Source organism: Gopherus flavomarginatus, chromosome 3 (assembly GCF_025201925.1).
Source record: "Gopherus flavomarginatus isolate rGopFla2 chromosome 3, rGopFla2.mat.asm, whole genome shotgun sequence".
Taxonomy (NCBI): Eukaryota; Metazoa; Chordata; order Testudines; family Testudinidae; genus Gopherus; species Gopherus flavomarginatus.
In genome coordinates this window covers 57357866-57376093 of record NC_066619.1, presented here as the reverse complement: position 1 = coordinate 57376093, position 18228 = coordinate 57357866, and the positions used below count along the sequence as shown (strand labels likewise).

General features: G+C 38.1%; 1 long non-coding RNA gene across 6 annotated transcripts in view; it reads left to right on the top strand.

Moving 5' to 3' along the window:
- Nucleotides 1–18228, top strand: part of LOC127047037 (uncharacterized) — a 164094-nt gene that overhangs the window by 49659 nt on the left and 96207 nt on the right. The window lies entirely within an intron of this gene.

Here is an 18228-nt window from a genome sequence, read left to right as displayed (position 1 = left end):
CGGCAATGTACATGCTAACATGCTCTGCTAAAAATGGGTTTGCCTTTGACAGATATGGCCTTAGGCATTCAGAGATTGTGACATTCATGGGCGTAATGTATGAAAGCCTAAAACACAGAGCCTGCATCTTTCTGATTTTCTGAAAGTAAAGTGATGGAATCACACTGAATTTCTAGTACATGTAACCTCAATAAAATATATATGTATTATTGTTCAGAGTTATAGGAATAATCAAATAATAATAATTAATAATGATTCTTAGCCCTTATAAATTTTGTATGGTCACAGTTCTGCATAAGCATTAACATGTTAATCAATAATATAGATAATACCTTTTGGACTTAAGACAATCACTGCTTTTTGAGAGAATAATATGCAGTATATGGCAGTGAACAAAATCATCTCTCATAGAACAATACACAGCAAATGCGTTTACATGGTTTTTAGTTCTAATTCTCTCAAAATGTACAGCAAAATTAAGTAGGCAGTGTATTATTATATAGGTGGCACACTGATGGGTTAAATCCTGTTCTCCAATGCCATGCCTATCTGAACTAAGTAACTAGACTTAATTCAGGTAGTTCACTGGGCACTCAGAGGAAAGGGATCTCCCTTCTAACCCCTCTGTCCAGGCATGGAGTGACAGTGGAGTTGCTCTCCAGCTCTGAAGGCTGCCATAATCCCAGATATTTGACAAGTAGCAATAGGTGGTAGATCTTTGTAGTAGTGAATCCATTAGCCTTGCTCCTATTCTTCCCTCTGTCCATGCTAAAACCCCGTGGTTCCTGCAGAGGTAGGTTCCACAGCATGGAGAAGGTGAGGACTCAGCACAAACAAATCCCACCCCTGAGACAACAGAAGTGCTGCCTCCACAACAGCTATACAAGAAGGATAAAGATATGTGTCATGGAAAATACTGATTATGTTGGCTAAGGATTCCTCCTCTTTCTTATGGACACGGATACTTACTGATGAAGAGGTAAAGGATCAAACATCCCTGGTCAGCTGAAACAGAGTTCCAAGAGCCCAAGATGTGGTAGATCAGCAACTGAACTACTTGAAAGACTCTAAAGATTCTACAAAGATGTAACAGGCATTGACAGAGGGGTAGCCCTGCTCCAGTTGAACTCAATAGGAGTTTTGTCTATGACTTCAGTGGGATAGGAATAGGTCCTGACTATGCAAAAAGGAGCCAAATACCTAAACTGGATAAAAAGTTCTACAGAAAGAAATCTGCCTCTTGAAAAGCTTGAAATCTGCTATTTTTTAAGCAGTGGGAAAAAGGGAAGAATAGTATAATATGCAAAATGATTCAGCAGAAAAATTGGAGGTGAAATTTTTCACACTTCCTAGTGCATCACACACACCTTGTATGTCACTATAGCATTGTTCAAGAACCATAAAAGTGCTGTAGCAGGTCAGGGAAGAATTCTCTCAACACAGGCATCATGTAGAACAGCCGTAGGCTTAACATAGCTGTACCATAAACGTAAATCACAAACACTTGTGGAGTGTCCAGACTAGTGTGTACAAACATGTCAATTAACTCAAATTAATTGACAATTAATTAACTTGAATTAGGAACTACAGTGTAGACATACCCTTAGGATAAATGACTCTTTCTTTAACAGAGAGACAAGGTGGGTGAGGTAATATTTTTTTATTGGACCAACTTCTGTTCCTTATTTCAGATGTGAATAATTTTCAGCAAAAAAATTGAAGAGGACACCACATTTGAGTGGAATGTAGATACTCTGGAGACAAAAATGAGTGACAGTATTTGAAATAAGGGACATTTGGCGTATGCATACCTCTGAGGGATGTTGTGAATCTTAATTGATTTAAAACACTCTCTGATCCTCAGAAAAAAGATATGATAATACCTTGCATTTATTTTGTCAGTTTTATACTGCCATGAATTACCTGTAAAACTTAACAATTTTTCCCCATATAAATTTTCAGTTATGGTTTCCATAAATAATGCTTTTATATTTTTTCATTTTAAACTAAAATATGACCTTCTAAATGTAAATTTTTACTTACAGAAACAGGGTGTTTCCTTCTACTTTGGACTGAACTATGTGTTGAATAATGGGGACTCAGTATATCTCTACAGCTGGGGAATTATTACAAATGTTTTCCATTATATTCTCTTGAAGTTTTAAATAATATGTTTCAGTTTGCATCTCTTTCTGCAAATACTTTAGGAAATTTTCTTACTGGTAGAGATGATCTCGGAAACAGTGGTTTTTAAGCAAATATGGCAGAATGTTTGAAGTAAAGCAATTGTTAGTTCATAATCACAAGCTTTTGTACCGGAAGACTAATTCCAAGAGTTGTGTTCTTTCAGACAGGAAACAGAAACATATCATGTGACCTGTCCTAATCAAAGCAGCTCAGATTTCAAATACTCACAACTAGCTGTTCATAGAGCTCTCAATTATGCCATCTAGGCACAGCCCTTAGTAAAGGACAGTGTGGAACTTACACCGCTCCTGTGGGAACTCAGAGATAAATTCTGCTTCAGACATTTTCTTGTGATTTCTTTTTTTATTTGATTTTCACACAGTTCTTTTCATTCCAGTTCCATTTCTCCTATTATACTCCCCCATATATTTTTGTTTTTCACTGAGACTCTGTGAAGCACATGCTTCCATGTCCCCCTTTCCTTTGACCTTTCTCCTCTTCCCACTCAAGTCTGAGAAAGAGGTCTCACCAGGATGATCCCTTCCTCAGCTTGTGAAGTATCTTTGAACCTAGATTACCTACTCCACACAGTTACATGGTGATCTACTGTACCAACCACCAAATCCTAACATCAGTCTATTAAAATCAGATCATTCTACACATGAGTAGAAATTGCTGGAATTATTATTTGGAGATGTTTCCAATTGTGACAAGAATCACAAGACCAAAATCACAGTACATTTTATGTATGTTTAACCATCAGACAAGGAGTAAAAGGTGAGACAAATGTACAAGCCTGCATAATACAAAACATCTCAAGATCACTTTGACATGTTCCTATATATCCTAAAACTACAGAACATGCAGACTTTAAAGGTGGGCTAAATCTTTTACCTTATTTGCTTTGTTATCCAAGCAATATACTTCATTGGGAGTAATTTCATAAAATACTTTTCTCCATTCAGTGATTCTGTTGCATGCCAGTTTACTGAAGTCACTTAAAGGAGAGATCCAGTAATAAGATGTTATTTTACCTTTGTGTTTGGCACTGGAATCTGTGAGTAAAAGGATAGCTAAATATGGGCTTTATTAATCTTGTCTGCTTTGCACAATATTGACATTAAAGCTTTAAGAGGACCCTTCTTTATATGTTTCAATGCCCTGGTCACGAATCTAGAGAGGATATCACCAGCACATTTCAGTTTCCAATTTCTAATAGAACTGGTTGAACCTCTCACTTCCCCTTGCCTCCCCAGCTCAACTGCCCAAAATGATGAAAATGTTCTCTCTCTTTTCCTTTTTCTCTTTCTCATCAAATTCTGGACAAAAATATTGAATACATTCAGAATATTTCAAACAACTCTCTAACATTCACTACCAGCACCATGGCAAAAATGGATTTACATTCATTTGTTAATCCACAAATGCCAGTTACTTTTTTAGTCTGAATTTTGAGAGCCAACCTCTGCTCGCACAAGACAAGAGGAAGAGGGACAGAGGTAGCCCCTTTTCTGTCACTCTTATCCTGGGCGTATCTCGGGTTGGGTCAACCTCCAGTGTAACTCAGGGCAGGTTGAGGGCCCTTAGGGAATCACTGAAACACAAGATGGTCCAGTCCGACCCATTCCCACTCTCTATGCCATGGCGGGGGGTGGGGGGGGGGGGCACGTGGAAGAGGAGAAAACAAGAATAGTTGGTGTAGAGTTGGCTACACTGGCCTTATTCTACCCAGGTGATCCCCTATGCAATGGGAATCCCCAGCTAACTGTTTAAAATAGCTTGCCATTCTCATTGAGCTGCTCTGGCTGAGGCCCTATATTATGTATGCTGTATGCATTCTGTTGGACATATCAAAGACATGGATTAAAAATTCCCCCACATATTTTGCACAAGCATATTTTTTAAATATATAGTAAAATGGGATTCCAGAGATTAATTTAAATATATTAAAACATTAAAAATAACCACAACCTGCAATAATTTTTCCCTGCAAGCCCTAGTTCTAAAATGATGCTGAGATCATGGATGAAATTATTAATGATGTTAATGATGCTAACAATAACAAGAAAGCAAATGTGTCAAAAACATTTGAGTTTGGGATCCATTATACATTATCTTTCCTTGATTGTGTTTTGCAGTCTATTCTTACATTTTTAGGGGAAAAAATGTAATGTTTGCCAAACTGAACACAACAACGCTGCCAGGGAAAGCAATGCTGTTTTCAAGCTTCTGACTGAGAACTGAAATTCAAAAGCTACAGAAGACAATTTAACATTGTCTTATTAAAGATGGGTTATACCAACTACAACTGTAAGATGTAGATGAGGAAATGTGCTACATAGTTAAGATAATTGCACCCCTACAGGAATGATCCTTGAAATTTTCTTTATGGTAGTTTAAGAAATACAAGTGCAAGTATTATAACAATGAATCAAAGTGGAATGAATGGCAGGTACAGTATTATTGTGAAAATTTTCAACTACAGTAGCAATCAGGACCTTGTACTGGTTGTGCGACATTTTAAATCCTGGCTATTGATCATAACCCTTCCCTTCAGTGAAAACCAGGATGGCCCAAATGAGTTTTGCTTAGCATTCATTATATTATTCTAGAGAAAAGTGACATCACATGTTCAAAATAATACCTGGAACTGAAGAACAGTGAGGAGAATATATGTTCCTCCACATGCTCCTTCCTTATGCTACTGTAAGCATTACTTTCTGGAGAATGAAGAGTTGACAGAGTTCAACTTTCTTTCTGTAGATCAGGGAGTTATGGTTATGAAATGCTGCTCAGTGAACAATGCCATTTCTTATACTTTCTCAAATTAAGGTTCATAGGTCTAAATCTGTAAATCCAGAAGTGATAACAGTATTCCATATTCCAGTTGCTGGTTTTCACATCAAGCCACACTTCCTTTCTGTGGCTTCAGTGTCACATGACTGTGACCATTTTCATTGACACTCCCACAGAAGAGATTCTTAAAATCATTTAAAATATTTTTTGAGGAAAAAGAGTTCAGAACTAGAGCTTCATGAATTATTCACAACACAATTTATTCTGTAATTTTCCACAGTCAGACTGTTTTTATTATTCCCCCCCACACACACTATTAATTATTCAACCAATCCTTTGTGCAAACACTCTTCATCCTGTGGATTGATCACACTAGACTAAGTATTCATGCAAGTATTCAACACTCCTGATTTAAGATTCTCATATGTGATTGGTCATCTAATTCACGTTATTGTTTCTGCTCTCTGATTGGATGACCTTCAAATTCACACACCTACAATGAATTTTCAAAACAGCTGTACAAGCAATTCTGTACAGGAACAAAATGTGCAGGAAAAATATATTTGCTCAAGTATTTGCATGAACATTCATGCAAAAATGAAACACCTTCCACATTCTGCCAACATAATAAAGATGTAACTGTATGAAAGTTAATGGAAAGCAAGTAAATTGGGGCATACCAACAATAGCGAAGCAAACCCACAGTCATCATTAAAAAGGATATTTGTGGCATTTTTTGCTATCTATATTTGCCCAGCTATATTGAGAATTATAGAAGGCAGAGATGGTAAAATCCTAGTTGTTCATCTAGTTCATTTCCTTGCTACTGAAATATTATTCCTTTCAGTATTTTCTATAGTAATTTGTCTGGTGGTGGTGTAAAGTCTGAAAGAATGGGAGTCCATCACTTTCCTTGGAGACTTTTCCACACTGTAATAGAGCTCACCATTAGGAAGTGTTTCCTTTTGTGCAGCCTATTTTTTTTCTTTTTGTCATTTCATTTTGTTACTCCTAGTTATTATTAATGATAATCTAACAGTTATACAGCATCTTATTTCCAGGTACATCCTGAGGCACTGTGTGATGTGCCCTTACTAATGTGAGTTGTTCCATTGATATTGAAAATCACTAACTCAAATACAATCATGCAAGGTGCTGAGTTCCTCACAAATGAGAGTCCCTCCCCATTTATTAAATTCAATGAAAATTCATCATCAAATTAAAACTTCTTGCCCGTTGCAGTCAAGCATCCGCATAACATTGTCCCACCTTATTTGGCCTAGCCTCTTGATCTGTCCCTATCTCTTCTTTTCTGCCACTAATGTTAATCTTGATACTGTTTGCTTCTCTCACAATCTCTTTGCACCTTTTGCCTCCCACCCCTCTGCTTAAAAGAACCTCCCTAAACTGATTCACCAAACCTCACCCTTATTCAGATCTCACTTTAAGGCCCACTTTTTCCGCAATACCCACCAAGTCAACCATGACAATTTTTTTTATCTTGGTAACTTTTTCATTTTGCAAATTGTAATATAAAATATAATCAGCCATGCTGTGGACGTGCCTCTTCTGAATAACCACAATCTTTTGCTATGGGCATTGTTTCTCCTCCTGCATCCTATCCTGACACTTTTGTCATCCTTTTGTTGCATGTGTCATAATGCAAACTCTTTAAGGAAGGGACTGTGTTTGTTTCATGTCATTGTATAATACACAATACACTTTTGTATGCTCAATGAATATTAATTATTATTATTAATAGCATGATCCAGAAGTACCTAAACAGGAAAAAATCTGTAGACTTTATTGGGAATTTTGCCTCAGCAGGGAGATAGGTCAGGACCCAATAAAGTATACTGTGATCACTTTGTTCATCATTGGAGTGCAGCTACCTCTGAGGCTATATGTCACAACGGTTTTATAGTACACAGTAACAGTACATTACAGTTCAGGACTGGAGACGAAGAACAACCCAAACTGGAATTTGGTCACATCACTGATGTCTAGCACTGATTACGCTGTTTTACTTGACATGCAAAAAAGTACATTTAATCAGTTAATGTTGGACTGTGAACTGCATCTGCAAATCATCAGTGGTTTACTCAAATGTTAAGTATGTCTTTAAAAAGTCTATAGAATCTTTTTTTGATAAATATATTTAGTATTCTCCACATGGATTTAGTGTTCTCCACAAACTTTTTCTGGCATGTGTGACTGGTATATTTTTAATTTTAGCTTGGTTTGTAGGGTACTGGTCACGTGAGCCAAGCAAGAGGGGATGGAGATCTTAGTGGTGTTTCTGGTATCCCTGACCAAGTGAGGGATCAAGTGCCATTTTCCTTTGATTTCTCAGAAAAATGACATTTTAGTTAGGCCTTCTGATCTTGCTATAAAAATCTGGAAGAAAATATTTTCTGCTAGTACTAGCCAGAGTTCTTGTTGTTTGACATTTATTACCTTCTGTAATTCCTTTGGGAACTGTCTTATTTTTGTTTTTTATTTAACCTGTTGGTTTTATAAGGGGACATTTATTTTTTGCACTGATATCTAAATTCCTTTGTACTATCTGCCAGAGGTCTGTGTTGTATTATTCCTGGACAGAGACCTATGAACAGTGCACCTTCCTGTAATTCCTCCAATTAGTGGGATATGTCTTAAAATTTTCATCACTTAATATTTGTGTCACAAAAGAATCTCCTGGTTTTACAAGGAAGAAATCCATTTGTTTTACTGATATTTGTGTATCAAAGTTCTTTTGCACCATCAAACTTAGAATCCTTAGCACCATACACACGCTTGTAATCTCCCTAATTAGTGGGAAGTTGTCTTAGTATTGTTACCATTTAATGTTTTGTCTGACTTGTCTCCCAGTCCTAAAAGGGAATTTTCTCACATGCATGTGTGTAGATTCATAGATTCCAAGGCCAGGAGGGACGATTGTAATCATCTAGTCTGACCTCCTGTATAACACAGGCCATAGAACTTCCCCAAAATATTCCCAGAGCAGATCTTTCAGAAAAACATTGAATCCTGATTTTAAAATTGTCATTTATAGAGAGTCCACCATGATCCTTGACAAAATTATCCTAATGGTTAAATTCCCTCACTGTTACAAATTTATACCTTATTTCCAGTCTGAATTTGTCTAGCTTTAACTTCCAGCCATTGGATCGTGTTATAGCTTTCTCTGCTAGAATGAACAGCCCACTATAAAATATAAGTACTTACAGACTGTGTGACTGCACACTTTGTGTGAATGTGAACATAAATTTTGTGTTCACATGACCTCAAATTGTTTATGACTTTACAGTTTGCAATTCATATGCACATTGGATAGATGGGTAAATTAATGAAATACTATGATAACTAGATTTGGGAGTTTCACCCTATTCTTGTGAAATCTGTTACCATGGGATTTCAAATGACTTTGCTTTTATACTCATCCAAAACATGATTCTTCTGACAAAATAATGCACTTTGTTGACACAGATTTAATTCTCACTCATGCTACCTATTGATTAACAAAGAAAACTTCTGGTAGACCTGACTTCCATACAAACACTGACCTTATCCATCCACACTTAGTTTCTGAGATCTGTTAATATTCAATCTTGAGATGGTCTGGCTGTGGATAATTATTTTTTCTTGTACCACCCTAAACAATTCCTTTCCTTACTGTTGACTCTTCTTAAATATTTGGAGATGGTTTTGTAACCCAGTACACTTATTGTAAACTTTCGTCATGCGGTATCTTTTCTCTATTTTCCTTCCAGTTTGTCAACATCTTTTTGGTCCTAAATTGTCCAGAACTGTACACAATATCCTAGATATAGCATCATCAGAACTGCATAGATAAAAATATCCCTTCCCAACTCATGTAATTTAATGACATTTTGTATACAGGCCAAGATAAAAGAAGCATTTTTCCCCCTGCCAAACTGTATTGAAAAACCTTATTTCCAATTTCTTGTTGATTGTCAACTGTATTTTCAGAGATGCTATGTACTCAAATCTTCTATTGAAGTAAAGGGGACCACTCTGAACTTTAGAAAACCAGACCATAGGTCTCTTGGAGCATGACTGCTTTCCACATGATTTATTTCCCTCTCATCGAATATCTGTGCTTCATTTTATGTTTCCTATTTAGAGGGCCAGGCCAATATTGTAAAAAAATTGAGATCATCCATGCAACTAAGACTTGCAAATTTACTTTGATGGTTTTATGTTCAGTTTTTTTCTTTCCATTAATATTTGTATGAACAAAGCTGCAGAAAGAGATCCATGGATATTTGAATACATATGTATTTACATGAGTATTTGCAGTGGAAGTGTTTGCACAGCCATCTTGAAAGAACTTTGTGGGTTTGGAAAAGTGGGAATGGGAGGAGGGAGGTTTCAACAGAGGACAAGGAGGAGGAACAAAAACATATAAATATAAAGTGAACAGCAGTCTTGAGGATGTACGGGAATTGTTGAGGGCTGTGACAATTGTGTTCCTGCAGCCCGTCTGAGACAGAGAGATATATAATTGTCCCATTGTTGCCTGGAGTACATCCTGGCATTGTGATGGAATGATTGCCTCATAACTGATATTCTTTGGTACCACTTGTTAAGGAGGCATTTAAAGGGATGTGCTGCACTGTGTCCGAAGCAGTCACTGCTCTAGCCACAAAGGGCTAGACAAGCTCCTTGCAATGGCATATTGTGGAGGGAAAACAAGCAACAGCAGCATCAGAGTAGAAAGTATATGAGAACAGGGCCGGCGCTTCCATTTCGGTGACCTAGGCGGTCACCTAGGGCACCAGGATTTGGGAGGGTGGCAGACTGCTCTGGTGGACCAGGATTTTGGAGGATTTGGGAGTATGTGAGAACAGGGCCGGCGCTTCCATTTAGGCGACCACTGGGCGCCAGGATTTGGGAGGGCAGCAGACTGCTCCGGTGGATCACGATTTGAGAGGTTCACCAGAGCCGCGGGACCGGCGAGCCGGCCCTGCGCCTAGGGCGCCAAAAACCCTGGCGCCGGCCCTGAGTGAGAAACCACATCAAAGGAATGTGGTGGAAGAAGATATACATGCTGTGCTTAATGCCCGCATGTCCTGTCTAACAGAACTCACTTGGCTATCACACTCACTGGAAGGCAGTGGGAACTTGGATGAACTTCAATGAAGTCCTGAGGCTACTGTTAGCGCAAGACCAAGCTCCAAAAGAGGTTCAGTGTCTGCAGCAGAAGCAGTAGGATGTTGACATACAGGAAGGTACTGAAGAGGCCTTTTCTCGGAGGATGATGATAAGGGACATATAACTCTGTCCTGAACTTGCTGCTAAGGAGCTTCCCTTGTTATGCACGCTGGACCATATACCAGGACTGATTTAGCACTGTAATTGAAAAGGGATAATTTTATTTATTTAGTATTGTTAGCTTTCCATTTTTATTCAGTAGGATTCTTTTAAAAATTACATTATTTTGCAAGATATTGTTTAAATAGTTATAGCTCTACTTTAATATTAGTAGTTGCAGTTTAATGCTTTCCAGGAACTATTACACATCATTACACATTATTTGAAATGATCCTTTCATGTGACCCATCTGCTGCAAACAAGATTTTCCCTCCTTTTTTCTTTTAAATATCAAAGGAACCTTTTTTATTTGGTTAAAGAATATCAAGGGTGTCAGACAAAGTGAGCAATGGTGTTTGCAGTATTTCATTTTGCAAGAGCTTGTGAGTTTTTTCTTACAACATTTGAGAGAATGTGACTTTTCCAAGAATTGTTTTCAAGAAGTTAAAGAAATATGATTCCTAGAATCTTTTGTATTTCTCCAGTCATTTAACTAATAAAAACATTATGTATATGTGTGATAAACATTTTTAAAGTCTGCTAAACAGCCTGTAAGTCAAATAAATCTTGTTCCTATTGGAGATATATGTCTATTTCTTTCCTTCAGCCAGGAGGAACCCTAGTTTTTTTAAATCTAAGATCTACATACATAGCTAAGTATAATGATCTTCTATATGGAAAAGATTTAACATTACCTAGAATTCCTTAAACTTATCTATCTCATGCTCACTCTCAAGTTCCCTCCTCTATCCCACCTTCCTGGGAGATTCAAAACCCCAATCAGCCCATCATCCTGTTTATAAAGATTTGGTCATCCAATCAGGGAATAGAAACAACACTATATGAATTAGTGACAAAAATAACCTCTTATTCTTTTAGACTTGCAAAGCCAGCATAGTTAAGAGAGACTGAGCTGGAGTCTATTGCTTTTTGTATATCAAAAATAGACTTAGGCTCTGAACCTGCAAACATTTACACCGGTATTTAACTTTATAGATGTTAATAGTTTCATTGAAGTCTATGCATAAAGTTAAGCGTATATGTGTTTGCAGCATCAAGGCCTTGTTTACTAATTTTCAATTGCAAGATTAAACATTATCACCTGTGCAACCTTATTAAAGGTCCTAGAGTGTCACAGCTGTAACTGAGGCCAGAATTTAACCTGTAAAACCTTCATTATTGATGAAAAGGTGTTATCCTAGCTACTCTTAACTTTCAGATACCAAGACTGAGTTTGCGAGGATGGTAGTTAGAAAAGTGTTCCTTATAAACTGACTACATTGATATTGAACAACTAGGAGATGATAAATAAGGAACCTGGGATCCTATGCTTATAGTCACATCTCCAGGTAGAGTTACATTTTAACTCTTTCCAAGTTTTTCCTGCTACTATCAAGACCCAAACCATTGCTGATAAAGATAGGGGTTTGGCAAGTCTGGAAATCACTAAGGGGTGGCCTGTTGTTTTTGAATATTATGCACTCTGGAGCTTTTCCTATTTTCATTGATACCTTAAATATATTAATATACCTCTGACCTGCAGTAAGTATCTTTAGAGCACATGAGATCTGAAAATAGCTGCTGGCCCATCATGTTATCTAGATACACCTATTGAGATCCTGCACCATGGATTTTGTGAAATATAGAGACAACATTTAAGAAGAGCTTCTAATGCTCTACTCCTAGGCAAACAAAGACTTCAGGGAGGCTACTCACTTGAGTAAAGATATGCATGTGCCTAAGTGTTATCAGAATCACCTAATTAGCTGAAGGCTTAATTTTGAACTTAGAACCAGTTGAAAGCATACAATTAGAAGCTGGACTGAGGGTCTTTTAAACTTTTGGTTTATAACAGAGTAAAAACAACACTTGGATCAAAGTATATGGTGGGTTTGATAAAAATGCTTTTGAAAAAGCTTCAAGGTTTTAAAATATGGATTGCTGTATGCACAAAGTACCATGTTACATTTCTGATTATTTTCTTACAAAATAAATAAACTAATGTAATCATTTTTATCAATAATGTTCTTGGACGCTTCAGTCTGATGTATCGTGTGTGAATTGCATAATGAGATTTTAGTCATTACATAATTACAGAGGAGTTTGTTTTGTTTCTTTCTGCTTCCCCCATCTATCTGTCTGTCTGTCTGTTCTCTCTTCTCTCATAGTAAGATTGTAAAATCTTTGGGGCAGAGACCATCTTTTTTTTCTGTGTTTGTGCAGCACGGAGCACAATGAGTTTCTAGGTCCAGATCCACAATTTCTTAGGCACCTGAATCCACTGACTCCAGGTAACAGGTTCCCATTTGTGGATCACTAATCAGAAAGAGGCACATTCCTACAGACTGGACGTATGTGCCTATCTCTGAGAAAGGAGCAGAGTCTAGCACAGGGGTTCTCAAACTAGGGGTCACGAGGTTACTACATGGGGGATCAGGAGCTGTCAGCCTCCACCCCAAACTCTGCTTTGCCTCCAGCATTTATAATGGTGTTAAATATAAAAGTGTTTTTAATTTATAAGGGGGGTCGCACTCAGAGGCTTGCTGTGTGAAAGGGGCACCAGTACAAAAGTCTGAGAACCTCTGGTCTAGCGCACACATCATTATTCAACATCTCCTTTCAGTTAATTTAAGTGGCTCCCCATATAGCATGCTGGCTTTTGTAGATCATGTCTAAGGAACTTATGTCTCCCCATTTATAGGATAGGGAGCGCCTAACTCTGGCTTTGCAGATCACAGTGTTGCTCCTGTGATTTTTCTAGGCACCCGATGCTCAACTTTCTAATACTTAAGTACCTTTGTAGATCCTACCCTGGGTCCATGACTGAGATTCAAAGCCATATCACAAAACAAATAATAGTAATAATAATGAGAAGACAGCACAGAAAAGTAACTGAAATAAGTCTCCATTATGCTTCTTTTAGATGAGTAATCAAATTATATATCAAAATAGTACTTGAAAAAGTAAGCCTCTATTGCAAACAATTACTTTAAAAAATCTGATTTCATTAACATCATTAGTAAGGGTGTTACTTGATTTAAGTTACTAGAACCCTCTCAAAATTTTGGGTTCTGTTAGGTGTTTGGGTGGGTTCAGACCAATTCTTATATTTTCTGAGTTGGTCTGATCATCTGTATAGATGTTTTATTCCTATCGTTAAAATGTGCAGGAGAAATTAAACATCAGCAATTTCTCTGTAACTGATAATATTTCAATAGGAAGAGTTAAATGGCTGTTTCAGTGTTATTAAATGTATAATCAGAAAAAATATCTAATTATATATATTTTTAAATTACACTAGTAGAAAATGAAATAAAAAGGAGAAATCCTTAGTTTAATTATGGGTCAGCTAAAAAGCCCTAGCTGAATTGACTTTTGTTTTAAAGAATTGTAAAGGATCCAATCCTGTAAACTCTGGGGCGCCCCTGCTGCAATTGCTAGCATGAAGGAAGACTATGTACCCACATGGAGTCCCAATGAAGTTAGCAGAGCTCTGTGTGGATTCAATACAGCAGTATGCCCACATGTTGTCACTTGCTGGATTAGGATTTATGCATATGCTTAACTTTATACACTTGAGCTCAAATGGGGGAGATGGTCTTATAGAATAGCCATTGCTGGAGTATAAATTATTATTATTATGGGCGTTAGGTGAACACAGAAAAGAGACAATCCCAACCTTGGGGGGTTTACAATCTAAAAGACACAACAGGCAAATTAGTATTTGAAGAATTGACACCGCATTTTTAGTTAAATTTGTTATTGTTGGGTTTTTTCCATCTCCAATTTACGTGCCAAAACCCACAAAGGAAAATATTTAAAAAAATAGCTAGAATACCACTACGACTTCTAAGCAATATTTTGGATCTCTTGTTATTACATACACCTCTATCTCGATATAATGCTGTCCTTGGGAGCCAAAAAATCTTACCGCGTTATAGGTGAAACCGCTTTATATTGAACTTGATTTGATCCGCCGGCACAGACCTGCGCCCCTGGAGCACTGTTTTACCATGTTATATCCGAATTTGTGTTTTATTGGGTGGCGTTATGACAGGGTAGAGGTGTACTTTGATGTGAATCAAACTCATGGTACCTAAATTTTGTAGAAAGGCAATATTTTGAGAGTGCAACATATCACAGAACAAAATGGTGAATCTTTTTGCATGAAACCTTGGTTAAAATATGTTGCCTCTTTTACACAGTGTATGACAGTAGTTAAGAAATGTTAGCACTAATAATATATCAGAGGGGTAGCCGTGTTAGTCTGGATCTGTAAAAGCAGGAAAAAATCCTGTGGCACCTTATAGACTAACAGACGTTTTGGAGCATGAGCTTTCGTGGGTGAATAACCACTACATGACATGCATCTGATGAAGTGGGTATTCACCCACGAAAGCTCATGCTCCAAAACATCTGTTAGTCTATAAGGTGCCACAGGATTCTTTGCTGCTTTTACTAATAATATAATAAGTCCAGTTTATATAAGACCTCTATCCTGTACGTGACTATATAAATCATTTTAACCCAATGTTCTTATATCAAAACAGTATTCAAATGCAATACTGTGTTATGACTTTATTCAGTGATATATAATAAAACATTGTTAAATGAACGTTTTTCTTAAAGAAGTCCTAGGCCCAGGTCTGTGTATTTTCTGACATTACTCAGACTACTCAAACCCAGATAAGAAAGTGTTTGACAAAAACACTTACGTTTTCCTGCATGTATATGATTTTCGTGGTGCTATGTCCTACTCTCTGCTGTGGACCACAGTTAATTGTCAGAATTTGTCTTTTACTTTGTGTGATAATTCAGTGCTTGTGAAAAGGGCTAGTCTATTTGACCTAAGTAGTAGTAGGAGCAGCCCTCAAAGAGGGGAGGGATCACATAGAGTTGTATTTAGTCTTCTGTGGCCATAAGGAAGGAAGGAAGGAAGGATTTCCCCTACATCAATACAGTACTGTGTGCTATCTTGTGCTACAAAACACTGCTATGGGAAAAAATATTAAATGCTTGACTTTCCTATATACAAATGTTATTCATTTACAAATCCATCTCTAATCTTTTCAGAAGTATTAAGATAAATAATCTTTAGCTCTGATATAACGCTCTTTTGTTTGTAGGTCTCAAAGTGCTTTACAAAGGAAGGTATCCTTACCCCCATTTTACAGGTGGGAAACCGAGGCATGTGATTTATTTTCCCCAAAGTCACAGTGAAATAATATTACCTTGCTCTTTTATATAACATCGTTCATTGGTTGCTCTCAAAGTGCTTCAGAATCTTTACATGTATTTCTCCTCACAACTCTCCTGTGAGGTAGGGAAGTGCTATTATATCCATTTTTACTGATGGGAAACTGAGGCACACAGAGCCTAAGTGACTTGCCCAAGATCATACAGGAAATCTGTGGCAGAGCAGAGAATTGAACCTGTGTCTCCCAACTTCTAGGCCAGTGCTCAAACCAAGGAAGAGAGTGCAGGTCTAATGGCATAGTTACTGGACTTCACTGCCTCCCATTTAAGAGGCCTGTTTTGTACAGAAAATGCTGCATTTTGGGTTGAGACACCAAAAATTAAGTGATTTTACAAGATTTATTCCTGCAGTCTACTTTTCTTTCTTTCTTTCTTGTTACTCTGAAGTGTGCTACCTATTTAAACCCAAATACTCCCCCATTGACACAGTAGGACCATGTGGTTCCACTGCCTGTATAGTGAGAGGACACAAAGGGCCAGATTTTTGAAGAGTCAAGGTGAGTGAGGTGAGATCTTCTACTAGAACAACTTCAGCTGGTGGAAGAGACAAGCTTTCGAGCTTACACAGAGCCGTTCTTCAGGTTTGGGAAAAGTAATCAGAGTATCACATCTACATACAAGCATAATGGGTTAACACAAGTTGCTGGTGACCAGTTGCAGTGCAGTAGGCAATTAACACCTTTGCAGTCATAGAACAAAGGAAAATTACAATTTATTGTAATGAGCCATAAAACCAGTGTCTATACTGAGTCCGTGATTTTTGGTGTCTAGCCAGGGGCGGCTCCAGGCCCCAGGACGCCAAGCGCGTGCTTGGGGTGGCAAGCCGCGGGGGGTGCTCTGCCGGTGCAGCGAGGGTGGCAGGCAGGCTGCCCTCGACGGCGTGCCTGCGGAGGGTCCTCTGATCCCGCGGCTTTGGTGGACCTTCCGCAGGCCTACGGGAGGTCCGCCGAAGCCGCGGGACCAAAGGACCCTCTGCAGGCAAGCCGCGGAAGGCAGCCTGCCTGCCATGCTTGGGGCGGCAGAATTCCTAGAGCCACCCCTGTGTCTAGCAGATTTATCCATTGAAATTCCCAGGATTACTTTTGAAGGTGTTGTGTAATTTTCCTTTGAAAACATGGAATGAGAGGTCAGATGTGGATGATCAGTTTTTAAAATGTGTTTGCCCATGAGTGAAAAGGTGTTTTTGTCTTTTATAATTATTCTGTGTGAGTTTGTAGAGCGTGAAGTGATTATCTGGTTTTACTCACATAGTTGTTGGATTATTTGATGCACTGGATGAGGTACACCATGTGTTGTGATAGGCATGTGTAGGACCCATGGATCTTGAAAGTGGGTTAAGGGGCGTGTTGTAGCAGTGGAGATAATGTCTGCATGTTTTGCATCTGTTGTTGTGGCAGGATCTGCTGCTGCTTTGAGTTTATGTGTTCTGGTCTGTGGGGAGATGCAGTCTCCATCTAGTATGGGTTGTAACTCCTTAATGATACTCTTATATGGGTTCCAGTGTGGGATCGTAGATGACAATGAGGTGTAGAGGACAAGAGGATTTTTTTTCCATACTGAAGTAGGTTCTCTTGGGACATCTGGGAGGCTCGTTCCATTATGTGATCTACTTCTCTGGTGGTGTGTCCTTGCTTGGTGGAGGCAATTTTAAGTGTATTATGGTGTGTATCTCAGACTTTCTTTTTGGAACGTATTCTGTGTAATCTGAGTGTCCGGCTGTAGAAAACAGATTTCTTAGTGTTTATGAAGTGGGTACTGGATCTGTGGGGTTCCATTGCTGAAATTGATCATGGTGTCCAGGAAGCTGATGTTGGTGCAGGAATATTCTAAAGATGAATGGATGGATGATGGTGGTTAAAGTTGTGGTGGAAATCTCTGAGGGAGTTTAGGTTTTGTGCCCAGAGGATGATGATAGCATTAATGTATCTCAGGGATATCACTGGTTTATCAGATTTTTGAAGGTATGTAAGCACTTCAAGATACAGATAGGTGCCTATTGGGATTTTCAAAATTCCAAAATTCAATTCCAATTGAAACTATTCAAGCTCTTTTGCTAAGATCTCAACTATTCTGAGACTTCATTTGATGATATGGTAACAGACACCATATGGAAATCTAAGACAAACAGATTTTGCTTGCCCCTCCAGAATTCCCCAGCACCCAGCAAAGTTACTTAAATGGGGGTCTGTAGGAAGGACTTGTAGCTTAATGCCATCTTTCACGCCATTGTTCCACATATGGAACTCCCATGGCTGTCAAAGGGAGTTTTGAGATGGATTGATGACAGGAAAAAACTGTTATATTTACAGGTATATTATTTTATTTACTAATTATTCACTTCACTGCATTTCATAATCTCATTTGATTTTTGTGCACAGTAAATGTATTTTTAAAGAAGTGTATTGTGTTAACCTTTATTAATATATCTAGCACTTAACATAATAAAAAAGATTAGACTTACACTGAGGTAATATGCACCACAATAGGGCATTTTACAGAGGTAATGAGACAGAAAGAGGTAGAATGATTTACCTGAAGTCCTGGAGCGAGTCAATGTCAGAGCTGGGATTAAGATCCAGGGTTTCCCGGTGCCCATTCCCACACTCAGACCATTTGATAATGCTACTTCATGTTCTTTCTTACTACTATTTA